General features: G+C 42.3%; 1 protein-coding gene across 4 annotated transcripts in view; it reads left to right on the forward strand.

Annotated features, from left to right (window-relative positions):
- Window positions 1–4,649: 4,649 nt before the first annotated feature.
- Window positions 4,650–13,320, forward strand: part of SLC36A1 (solute carrier family 36 member 1) — a 154,999-nt gene continuing 146,328 nt past the window's right edge. For 3 of the 4 annotated variants that reach the window (XM_053907049.1, XM_053907048.1, XM_019464472.2), the window contains exon 1: window positions 4,651–4,911. The gene's annotated coding sequence lies outside the window, so the exon portion shown is untranslated. Of the gene's footprint in view, window positions 4,912–13,320 lie in introns of all 4 variants that reach the window. The other variant, XM_053907047.1, reaches the window with a different exon arrangement.

Here is a 13,320-nt window from a genome sequence, read left to right on the forward strand (position 1 = left end):
TTAGGCCCAGTGGCTGGCACATATAATAAATATTCATTAATGAAAAAGAACCAATTTCTTTATTTTCATCTTCTTACTCTTCTATTTGATTCTTCATTTTTGTTATTACATTCTTAATTTCCATCCCCTAACAATATTTTTTAAAAGCAATATTTTTGTTGTTGCTATCGTTGTTATGTCATGATGGCAACATCTTGTCTCTCTGAGGATATTTGTCTGCGTGTTTGTTTTTTGCATGGTCTCCTCCAAAATGCTTCATGTGTTTGTGCATTTGGTTATTCTTTTGTCTTGGAGGTTTTCCCAGATGTCTTGTAATCTCTTTACAATTTTTAAATGAACCTTTAGGAGTACAATTTATATACAATCAAGTTAACGTATTTTAGGTTCCCTCCCCCCCCCCCCCCGCCCCCAGCCCATGTGGCTCAGTTGGTTAAATGTCTGACTTTGGCCCAGGTCATGATCTCACAGTTCGTGAGATCGAGCCCTGCATTTAATAAGTATTTAATTTAATAAGTAAAAAAATAAACCCATATAACCAGCATCCCAATCAATATATAGAATGTTAGCATTACTCCAGAAAGCTCTCTGTGTCCCTTTGCAGCCAATCCCCACATGTTTCTTTGACACATGTCAAGAAACCATTGTTCAGCTTTCTGTCACTAGATTCGGTTTTGCCCATTCTTTACATTTATATAAACCGAATCATATAGTATGCAGTTTTGTGTGTATGGCTTCTTCCACTTAGCCATAATGAGATTCATCCACATTTTTGCATGTATCAATAGCTCCTTTCTGCTCTATATGCCACAATTTGTTTACCAATTCACCTATTGATAAATGTGTGGGTTGTCACTGATTTAGCTTTATTAAGGTGTCTGCTGTGAAAATTTGAATACAAGTCTGTGTGGACCACAGCCTGGACCCGGGTGAGGCAAGACAAGAAGCCTAGGTCACAAAATTTAAGGAGGCACCCGCTCTTGTGTTCATGTAAGTGCCAACCCTGCGCCTGTACAATCCTAAAAGCGAGTGCCTCTTTAAATGTCCCATCTGCGGCACCTTGCTTGCCTCCCCCTAGTCGAGGCCCTGGTGTGGATAAACACTTTTATTCTCCCTGGGTCAATACCTAGGAGTGGAATTGCTGGATCGCAGGATATGTGTTTAACTTCATAAAAAACCATCAAAACAACTTTCCGAAGCGGTTGCATCACTGTCCACTCCCCCCAGCAGTGGATGAAACTTCCAGTTGCTTTACATCCTCAACAACAAGTGTATTTCCAGTCGTTTCTGTTTCATTGCCATAGACCAATTGCTTCCTGCAAATATGGCTCATCCCTGTGCTTCTTGCTGTTATCTTTATCTTCCTGGCTTCCCGGATCCAAACCAGATTCAGGAGAGCTTTTGTTGAGTCTTGCTGAACTGTTTCCACACCCATTGTTGCAAACAAAACAAATAGAGCCGAGCAGCTCTAAGTGAGCTCTTCCTCTTCAGGAAGAGCATTTTCACTGTTGCATTCCTGAGATCTGTCCCCACTGGGTCCCTTTGCTTCTCTTTGAATTTCTTTTCCATTTTCCTTTATAGCTTCTGTCTGATCTCAGCGCTTTTGTTAGCCCTTACGCATATTTCGGGATCTGTGGATTCTATCTTCTCCCTTTGCTGAAAATAGAGTTTTCAGAGTTTTTACGTTTTGCTTTTGCATAGTTTTCGAGGAGTAAAAGAGTCAAAGTGCTTTTTTATGTATACTTCCATATATTTTTAAAAATATTTTTTAAGTGTTTATTTATTTCTGAGAGAGAGAGCGAGAGAGAACACAAGCAGGGGAGGGGCAGAGAGAGGGAGACACAGAATTTGAAACGGGCTCCAGTCTCTGAACTGTCAGCACAGAGCCCGACACTGGGCTCAAACCCACAAACCGGGAGATCATGAATGACCTGAGCCAGAATTGGATGCTTAAGCAACTGAGCCACCCAGGTGCCCCTATTTATGCATCCATATTGAACAGTGAATCTTCATTTATACTTCTGAGTAAACTGTGGAAGCAGAGGTGGGGATTTGTATAGTTGGGAAAAGTTCTCTGGGAATGACAAGGAGATGTAATTGTGTTAATTTCTTTTCTTTTTAATTTTTAATTTTTAATTTTTCAATGTTTATTTTTGAGAGAGAGAGAGAGAGAGAGAGAGAGAGAGTGTGCAAGTGGGGGAGGGGCAGAGAGAGAGAGGGAGACACAGAATCCAAAGCAGCTCCAGGCTCTGAGCTGTCAGCACAGAACCCAACACGGGGCTTGAACTCATGAGCCATGAGATCATGACCTGAGCTAAGTCAGACGCTTAACCGACTCAGCCACCCAGGTGCCCTATAACTATGTTAATTTCTAATTATGACTGCATAATGATAAGCTTGATAGAATCCTAACAGTATCTGAAAATGATGCAAAGGTCTTTCTAATAAGAGTGTGGTGGCCAGATATAAGAAAGAATCCTTATTATAGTCAGTGCCTCCCAGGAGCCAATTGGGGAAGGCAAAGTCCCCCTTGCATCAGTAATTCCAACAGGGAGCTCTTTGGTTCTCTTAAGATCGGGCTTTCTTGACCATGACATCAGAAGGAGCCATTGAATCAATGAAATTCAAGACCTGGAGGTAACCTGGGCTCAGAAGCATTCCAAGCACAGTTTCTGGCACTGATCAGTCAATAAATTGCTGGGTTCTTCCAGGGATGAGATGAACTCACTGGCCTTGCTATTTTGAATTGAGCACGAACCTGCATTCTTTTCTCTTTCCCTGGTGAAATGAACCAACTGGGGTAGATATTTTAAAAAATATGGTGGGGTGAGGGGCACCTGGGTGGCTTAGTCGGTTAAGCATCCGACTTCAGCTCAGGTCATGATCTCATGGTTTATGAGTTCAAGCCCCATGTCTGGCTGTGTGCTGACAGCTCAGAGCCTGGAGCCTGCTTCTGATTCTGAGTCTCCCTCTCTCTCTGGCCCTTCCCCACTTGTGCTCTGTCTCTTTCTGTCCCTCAAAAATAAATAAATGTAAAAATAAATAAATAAATAAATAAATAAATAAATAACACGGTGAGGTGCCTGGGTGGCTCAGTTGGTTAAGTGACTGACTCTTGCTTTTGCTCAGGTCATGATCTCCTGGTTTGTGAGATCAAGTCCCATGTCAACACAAAGGCTTCTTGGGATTCTTTCTCTCTCCCTCTCTCTCTGCCCCTCCCTAGCTTGTGCATTCTCTCTCTCTCTCAAAATAAATAAATAAACATTAAAAATATATATATGGGTCATAGAACATACAAAGGCTTTAAATATATATATATATATATATATATATATAAAGTAATATATGTTTATGAAATAATTGAGACAGTATATATAGATAGTTAAGAGTAAGAGTCTTAAGCAAAACAGTAAGTACTGTTATTCATGATTCTAGATTTTAACACCACAAATCTGTATATGTCTCTCTGTATAAATATTTCTATAAACGCATAGTATAGCGTATGGAGAACAATACTCACATGCTGGCAACTGTAAGTCTTTGGAGGAAAAGCGTGAATTTGGGAGCAGGGAAATTTTCACTGTTTATATATCTATATATTGTCTAACATTTCTAATAATAACATTATATTAATATATAATTTCTACTATCTTAACAGTTTTATGGAGGTATAATTTACATAACAATAAACTGCACATATTTTTAAAAATTTATTTTTAAACTGCATGTATTGAATGTGGATAATTTGATAACTTAAAATCCATATTCACTTATGAAACCATCAGCACAATCAAGGTAGTGAAAATACTTGTCACCTTGAAAGTTTTCTTATGCCCCTTTATAATCTCTCCGGTCCTGACCTTCCCACCCACTCCAGGCAACCACTGACAGGTTTTCTGTCACTGGAGACTATTTAACATTTTCTAGAACATTAGGTAAATGGAATATTTTTTCTGACTTCTTTTACTCAGAATTATTTTAAGATTTATCCATTTTGTAGCTCTATCAAGAGTTTATTCCTGTGTGTGTGTGTGTGTGTGTGTGTGTGTGTGTGAATGGTTACATAATTTCAAATTAATTAATTAATTTGTTAGTTACATAATTTTTAAAGGAAAAATTCAAGGAGAAGGAGGAAAGAGAACGCTAGGTAACACATACACCTCAAACATACTGAGATGTTGCCATCCATTTAAGAATATTACTTAAAATTTTAAATATGTTAAAAAGTTAACGTTGCCTTACCTCACAGTCCCATTTCCAGGAGCAAGCAAAATGAGTTTGTGTAAGCTTCGAAAAATAGAACAAGAGGATTTTTAAAAAGATGAATTTTTTTAAATTATAAAGCAACATACGCTCACCGAAACGTGTTAAGGAAAGCACACCATGTGCAGAAATGAGCGCAGGGCTTAGGGGACAGAGCTCTGGGGACTCGCCAGCCACGCTCCGAGCTCAAAGCCCCGCCCCGTTCTGCGACACCCCCGGCCCTGCCTGCCGTGTCAGCAACAGGTCGCCAGGTGGTGCTGCGGAGCCGGGCTCCGGAGCTTCCTCGGTGGAGGGGAGCTGCCACGCGCTGGAACACGTGACCCGGGTCTCCGGCTGGGGAGCCGGGATCACGTGACGGGGCCCGGAAGCGGCTGCCCCGGCAGCAAAGGTGGGAGGGGGGGGATGGCTGGGGCTCCGAGCTGAGGCGGGGACGGGTGGGCTGAGCTGAAGCGGGAGCCAGAGCCGGAACCGAGCCTGAGCCGGAGCCCGAGCGGTGCGTCCGCGCGCTGATGGTCCGGGGCTGACGGCGTGTCACCGCCTCCTGCAGGACCCACCTCGCCTTCCTCTGGGGCTCAGCGGATGCTCCGGGTCGGGCACCGATCGGCTTGGGGTGCAGGTCCGAATCTCCTCGGCTCCCCCGCCTCAGCCGCGGTAAGATGCGGGCACCCCTCCCAGGATGAGGCCAACTGGAGAATCCCTTTTCCCTCGCGCTCTATCCCTTGACCTCCCCCTGCCGTTTGACAGGTGGGGAAACTGAGGTGCCCGGATGAGAAAGGTCACCCTACCTACCAGCCAGGACTTCTTCCACGCTTCCCAAGGGGGTCCTGTCGCCTGGGACAAGTGACCGGCCCTGTGGGAGCCCTGCCGGGGACTTGCTAATAGTGGGTCTTTGGGTCATAGAATACCAGAACTGGGATCCTGGGAAATCACTTGGTGCAACCCCATTCTAGGACAGTTGGAGAAATGGAGGATCTGGAAGGGGTCGGGGCTTGCCTAAGGTCACCCAGTGAGTTAGTGGCAGACCTGCGCCCCAACCTCCAGCGGCTGTTCGCCTTTCCCCACACTGCCTCCTGCGGAAAACTTGACATGTGGAAAGGCACCCTCTTCCTGTCCTCTTCTCTTCTAGCTCTGCCTTTTTAGCTCTACGGTCTCCATCTCCCGGATTGGCTTGGCTCTGGGTGTGGTTCCCTGTTTCAGTGTTCACGGTTTTTCTGCAGACTCATCATTCTGGAGGCTTTGCTTCTAACCGTCCTGCAATTTTGTGTAAATCATACTGAGATATGAAATAAGAATTGCAGAAGGTGGCTCGCAGCTGGGGCTGTGGAACGCCCTGGCCATTAACTCGAAGAATGCGAAGGCCTTGGCTTTATGTTTTCTGTAGCTTGTGTCATTTGGGGAATACTGGTTACTTGCATGCAGTCGTTTGAGGCTTGCTAAAATAACATAGCGGCATGGTGTAACGGAAAGAGCCGAGATTGGGGAATTGAGAGACTGTGTTCTAGCTCTGACACTTGCTTTGCAACCTTGGGTGACTCCCATCCTGGAGTGGGTGTAGGTTTCCCAGCCTGTACCGTGATGAAGTTGAATCCCTAAGGACCTCGTCTGCTCTGACATTCGGTGCATCAGGGTCTGTTTGTTTTCTATTCAGAGAGGGTTTTCCCCTGTGTGTAGTACTACCACTGTGCAACAAAGATTAATCCAGTTGTCTAGGAAGCGGTTCCCTACTTCAGTTATTTCTGGGTTGCCATGAAATCCTCCTCTTTCTTCTTATCTCTGTATTATGTCCAAGATAAATGCTGACCGCTGAAAGTCTTTTTGACGGTCTTTAATCACTTTAACGTGATCAAGCCCCTCTTTGACTCTTTGTCGAGGGCCTAGTCTATAGTCGTTCACGTGTGCACTTAGAGTATGTTTTCTTTAAAGATTTTTTTGTTGTCAAGAAGTAAAGGGGACACAAAAGACTGGATCTCTTGCTCTGAGTTTGAGACTGTGGGGTGGAGGCTGTATGAAGAAGAGGCTGCTGCGATGATGATATTACGTCTCTTTTCCTTTGTTTGCTGATGGTGCCATTTATAATCACCTGCCGTTGAGTCCTTATTTTCCCTTTAAACCGTGTAGCCGTTCATTCGGCATCACCTCTGTGGCAGCGTGACGGGCTCGGAGCTGTCTTTGTCTATTCTAAAGGCAGATTCCATTTCTTCTGCGGTATTCCAGAGGTTATAACTAGGACCAGTGGATGCAAGTGCCGAAAGGGAAGTGGTTTTTGGGTGAGCAGAAGAACTTTCTAAGAATAAGTGCTCTTTCATGTGGCAACGCAGAGCATGGAGCTCCCTGTCACTGGAGATAATTGTCCCTTGGCAATTACTTTTGGGAATGTCATGGATTAGATTATTGTATTGGGTAGAGCTTTGGGCTAGATAGAGTGTTAGGTTTTCTTCCAACTCAGGGGTTCTGTGAAATTCTAGGACTGGACTTGTTAGCATGGAGAATGTGAAGTAGGGTGGGTAGGATAGATGGCCAGTTTTGTGAACGTGTTACTTTCCCCTTTGTCTCATCTCCTGTTAAGTACCCCTCCTGGTTTTTTAATTTTTATTTATTTTTTTTATTATTCCTCCTCCTCCCTCCCCAGGGAGTGTCTCAATTCTTTAAATGCTTGATATCTCTTCCAAGGTCGGATTCTGAAGAGTCATTGTGCTGTTAATGATACATTTCTTTCTACCATGACCTGAAAGCAAGGTCCTAGAACTGGGCTGAGTAAATGGACTTTGGTTTCTACTTTTGCTGGCCTGGCTCTGATAACCCCTTCCAGAAGTGTGTGACTGGCTGACGACCACTAACACCTAGGATAGCTTTTCTCTTTGTCCTGTAGAGGAAACTCTCACTGAGTCTTTTTGCCTCATCCGGGGCCGTGGAGGAATCCTGAGGCTCCTTCCTTAAGCCAGGCCTTACTGGGTCTAAGTACACAAAGCTAGCTGTTTTATGGGTGTGGGGTCCAGTGGATGGGACATTCTAAATGTACCAGAATAGAAACTACATGATATTGCACTTGGTGCCATCTCTTATCTCCCAAACATTTCTCTCGGAAGCCTTAACACCCAGGGCCAGTTCTCAATGACCCTCTCCAGTAGAAAATACTCCACTGTGCCTCCCTATTCCGTGAAGTCAGAAATCTATCTGGGTTACTGGGATGCTCATGGCACATAGATCACCATTTCCCAAATGGGGACTCATTCCAAGAGTGATGGAATGGAAAAGAACTGCAGAACCATAGGTGTGCATAGTGACCTTTCTGACTTCTTGTTCTTGAACTTCTCTGCGGTGATAATCACATCTAACTCTGAACTTGTTCTGTCTTTTATTATGCAGAATTCCCCATGCACACCTAATCCTGGCCCCAGTTTTGTTCCAGGGAAGATGGCAGGGAGGAGAGAGAATTTATGGTGTGATAGAAACACTGACTAAGAATCTGGAATGTTATATTCTAATCCCAAGTCTTTAACTAGCTGGGGCCTTGGTTTTCTCACCTTTGAATGAGAAGCTGGGGCTTTATCTTCTATAAGTCACGCCTGGTTCTGACGTTTAGTGGTTTTTATGACTGTGGGTAAAAAGTGAGCGTGTTTGCCCCTCCTGGGCAGAGACCGCTGAGGTCAGCTGCCCTCTCACCAGGCTCATTTAGGCAGGAGTCAAATTATGGAATGCACTTCTGTGGTAGGTTAGATGGAGTTTTATCTGATGCCCTTTAAAAACAGCAGATCACGTGGAAGTTAGAGATTTTCACTTTCCTCCTTGTAGATCACAGATAGCAACACAATCTGTGTCCTTGTTCATGACTTTGGAATCCCAGCAACAGAGAAAAGAAAACGCATCTAGAGAATTCGCTGTTTCTCTGGTTCCAAAGTCTAACCCAATGTAATCGTTTAGGAATAATGGGTGGCAATTTTAGTCTGCAAATATCACCGATCCATGAACTCTGGTAGGAGGTGAGGCCTGGGGTACACCTATCATAATAACATCATATGTATTTTTCTAGTGCTTATTATGAATCCATCTGTAATCAGGATCATCTAGGAAGCTGGTTAAAAATAAACTGTTCATGTTGAATCAGACTGGGGTCAGAAATCTGTTTGGTTTTTTTAAGCAGTTTTATTGAGATATAATTCAAATGGCATGGGATATACTTCAGCCATTTAAAGTGTACAATTCACTGGCTTTTAGTGTATTCACAGAGATGTGCATAAAATCCATTTTAGAACATTTTCATCACTCCAAAAGAAACTCTGTCCCTTAGGTGTCACTGCTAATTCCTCTTAACTCCCTACCCTAAACCGTAGGCAACTAATAATCTATTTTCTGTTCTAGACTTTCTTATGAACAAAATCATATACTATATGGTGCTCTGTGACTGACTTTTCAACTAGAATGTTTTCAGGGTTCACCCATGTTGTCACATGTATTTGTCAGTACTTAATTTATTTTTGTATTTGGTATTATGTCAGTATTTAATTTCTTTTTATTGCTAAGTAGTATTGTATGGATACAGCACATTTCATTTATCCATTCATCAGCTTTATTTTCACATTTGGCTATTAGGAATAATACTGGGATCACCATTTGTGTACGAGTTTTTCTGTGGACATACATTTTCATTTCAGGATATACCTAGGAGTAGAATTGCTGGGTCATTTAGCCTTTTGAGGAACCGTGAGACTTTTGTCCAAAGTAGCTACACCATCTCACATTCCCACCAACTGTGTTCGAGGATTCTAGTTTCTCCACAGCTTCACCAGTATTTATTATTATCTGTCTTTGATTTTAGCCATCTTGGTGGGTGTGAAGTAGTATCTCATTGTGGCTTTTGATTTGCATTTACCTGGTGGCTAGTGATATTGAGTGTCTTTTCAGGTGGTATTGGCCATTTCCACCTCTTTGGCAAAATAGTTATTCAGATGCTTTGCCTATTTTTTAATTGTATTGTCTTTTTATTATTGAGTTGTAACAGTGTTTGTATTTTCTGGATTTAAGTCTCTGATCAGAAATATGATTTGCAGAAGTTTTCTCCCACCGTGTGGCTTGTTTTTCACTTTCTTGATGGCGTCCTTTGAGGCACAAATGTTTTTTAATTTTGATAATGTCTAATTTACCAATTATTTTTTGCTTGTGATTTTGCTGTCATATGTAGAAACCACAACCTCATCTGAGGTCATGAAGATTTACACTTATGTTTTCTTCTAAGAGTTTTATAGTATTCACTCCTGTGTTTAGGTCTTTGATCCATTTTGAGTTAATTTGTACGTATGGTGTGACGTAGAGTTCCAGTGTGGCTATCCAGTAGTCCCAGCACGATTTGTTGAAAAGATGATTCTTTCTCCATTGACTTATCTTGGCACCCTGTCAAAAATCAATTGACCATAGATGTGAGGGTTCCTTTCTGGACTCTCGGTTCTGTTCCATTGATCTGTATGTCTATCCTTATGCCAGTACCATATTGTCTTGATTACTGTAGCTTTGTACTGAGTTTTGAAATTGGGAAGTCCTCCAACTTTGTTCTTCTTTTTCAAAATTGTTTTGGCTAATCTGAGCCTTTTGGATTTCCATATGAATTTTAGAATCAGCTTGTCGATTTCTGCAAAAAGGCAACTAGGATTTTGATAGGGACTTCACTGAATCTGCAGATCAGTTTAGGAAATATTGCCATATTAACAACATTGAATCTTCTAAACCGTAAACATTGGGATGTTTTTTCAATTTTTTAGGCCTTTAACTTCTTTTAACAATATTTTATAGTTCTCATGTACAACCCTTATACCTACTTGGTTTAAATTCATTCCTAAGAATTTTATTCTTTTTGATGCTATTGTAAACGGAACTGTTTTCTCAACTTAGTTTTCAGATTGTTCCTTGCAATTGCATAGAAATACAACTAGTTTTTGTATATTGACCTTGTATCCTGCAAATTTGCTGAACTTATTAATTGTCCTAGTTTTTAGTGGATAATTTTTATGTGTTTACAAGGCACCCATAAAGGTATTGTTCAGTTTTTGATAATGAAGCTAAATAAATAACACTTTAGTACTGTCTCTCCGTGCCTTCATTCCTTTTTTTCCCTCCCCTACCTTCCCATAGGCCCCAAACAAGAGCTATAAATATGTATAGGTGGACTCTCCTTCCTTTGTTGGAATTGGCCTTGTTTATTGTACTGAATTTGGAATAGAAACCAACCAGTAAACTCTTATTTGGTTATTTTGAGAACATTTTCATATTTTCAAAAGTGACTTACTATGAGGCCGATAGGTGGATGAAAGATGCTCAGTTTTTATTTTCCTGGAAATCAGAGAAATGTAAAATAAAACAAGTACAAGGGACCACCCATCCATTTAAAAGAACAAAAATGATAAAAGCCAACATTGGCGGAGTTATGAAGAGACAGTCATATTCCTGGTGACACTGTAGGTTAGTGCAATCATTTGTGTGGCAAGGACCATAAAAATGAGTGTATTCACCTAGTTTTACTCCAAAAGCGTATCTCCAAAATTAAAAAAAACTATGTGTATGAATTCCTATTAGATGTGATGTAAGAGATTTAAAAAAGAAAGAAAGCATAAGCTTCATATCCAACAGTTGGGAGCTAGCGAAGCAAATTATTATATCAGTATAATGATGGACTGTTATATTGCAACTACACATCATTAGTGTGTGTACTTTACGGATTCAGGGAATAGTAGATATGAAATAAGTGGGGGAAAACCTTCAAATGATGAAAATATTGCTAACTAAAAAATAGTTTATGTAAGGAAAAAAAAGTAAAATTTATTAAGATTATACAGATAGTTGGTATTTCACTGCAATTTTGGTTGAATGTATATTTAAAGAAAAAAATTTTTTCCCACCGCACGTGTAGACTTTTCTTAGTTTGTAGTGTTCACCCTTTTGGGTCTAAGTATCTAATGAAGATTTTGAGTTTGTGTTGATGGGCCACACATAATGTATAAACTCTCTTCTTTGTCCTCAAGAGCCTGAAATAAAGGACAAGCTTGTCTTGAATTCTCACATATTTTGCCCCTCATTTAAACAGTTAACAGGTGCTATTAAAATCTCCCACAGGGCAGAAATCTCAATTGCACAATAGACTTGGAAACCAGGTTTCATCAAAGGGAGCCCAGAGGCAGGGTGGCCTTGGAGGCTAGCACTCAGTGTGGACAGCTAGAGAGCAAGAGGAGGCTGCCTTGATGGCCAGAAAGAGCGATAGGAGGAACTCCGAGGAGTGATTGCCCGCACCCTCTAGAGCGCTTGGACCCCTCCTTCACCGCTCTGAGAAAGGTCTTCTGCTTGGACTTTCCCAGGGGTGGGGAACACATTGTCTCCCAGAGCAGTCTGTTCCATTGGACAACTCCTTCTGATAAAGGCTCTTCCTTATGTCTAGCCACAGGCCTGCCTCCCTCTACTTCCCACCTCCTGACCCTCTTTCTGACTCATCTTTGAGGTCCCACAGGACAAGTGTTACCCATAGGACAGCTTTTGGAAGCAGTTTTTATACCTCCCAAGTTGCTAGTTCTCCAGGTTGAACTTTCTCATTGCTTCTAGTCGTTCCTCATTTAGGTGTTTTCCACTCCCTTCTCCTGTTGGTGGTGAGCCCTCACTATACCACAGTTTAGCATTGTTTATAGTGTACTGCCTGGAACAGAATATCGTGCGTGGCAAAAACAGTGCTGTCGACTACCGGGGGTTCTCTCTCATCCTAGAGCAACCTAGAATTAGCTTATTTGGCATCTGTTATTAAATCGTTGACTTCTGTTGAGCTGATCATCAGCTAAAACCCGTAAATAGTGTTAATTTTTTCTTTTCAACATGCATGCAGTGGCCAAGCCACATCTCCCACGTCCTGTGGTCGTTTCTCAGACTTCAGATCTATAGATTTCAGCTTCTTTTTTTGAGCAGTTTCTTGCCAATATTGTGCTGTGGGTAACTTCAGTTTTTATATACAACATAAAGACACCTCTTTGCAGTATTTGAAATAAATTGAGCATCTGTGCCAAGTAATCAATAGAGTAGTTTCCTGGTTGTTGGGGAGGAGTAGGGGGATTTGTCAGTCCCCGTATTCTGTCCCTTCTCCCTCAGTAATATGCATGAGTCACCTGGATGGCTCTATTCCTCAGACACTTGGTATGTTGGAAAAGAAATTCTCTTCTGTTTGCATAAATAATTAGTTGATTTTTGGAATACTGGAGCTAGAGAGAAGCTGACAGATCTTTCAGTTCACTGCCCTCTACCCCTTTCTGCACATTTGGGATAAAAGAATTGTTCCAAGTTAGTAAGGAAACTGGCGAGAGAGGCAGGCTTAGAACCCAGGCCTTCTGCCATACGTAGAACCTGACCTATTAGCTCTTGCCTAAATAGCAGCTTTCAACTGTCATGTTAAGATATTTTATAGATTTTCTCCCCCTGATCCTCTTATGAGTTTAATTGCCCCAGAACTAGAAGACTTCTTTGAATCCCTCCGGCATGTGAGTCAATGATGCCCTCTTAGGTATTTAACAAAGTCGCCCTAGTGGTGAAGCTGGGCAGGATCCTCTGGGAGACTTCCACAGCCCTTACTGGCCTTCTGCCAGGCGCTTTCCTTGTGGGATTATGTGGGTCCTCTCTCCATTACACTCGGGAGAAAATGAGATCACCCTGGATCGCTTAGGTGCCAGAGTAGGGCCAGTTTCCGAAGAGTCCCCTGGGACTTGACCTGTGGGAACACTCAGCACAGAGCTGTCCTCTGGCAGCTAGTGTTGGGGGCTGGCAAGATGGTATTGTGATGCCCGTCATTCCTGTCTCCTTACCAGGTATCTGAGACAGCACATCAGGCTCCGGGGCTTAGGCTGGGGAAGAGCCCAGTCACAGGGAGGCAGGTATGCCAGTCTGCCAGTGTCAGAAGGATTTTTATTTGTAATCTTTAATGTACATGTACCTTCCTTTCCTCACTCGATTGGAGATTCTTGGAGGGCAGGAAGTTGGCTTCCTTTCATTGTAATATTCCCTCATTGCCAGTGGCAGTGCATTCAGTAGATGTTTCCAGGT

Source organism: Panthera pardus, unplaced genomic scaffold, assembly GCF_024362965.1.
Source record: "Panthera pardus isolate Hobbes unplaced genomic scaffold, ASM2436296v1 HiC_scaffold_2, whole genome shotgun sequence".
Taxonomy (NCBI): Eukaryota; Metazoa; Chordata; class Mammalia; order Carnivora; family Felidae; genus Panthera; species Panthera pardus.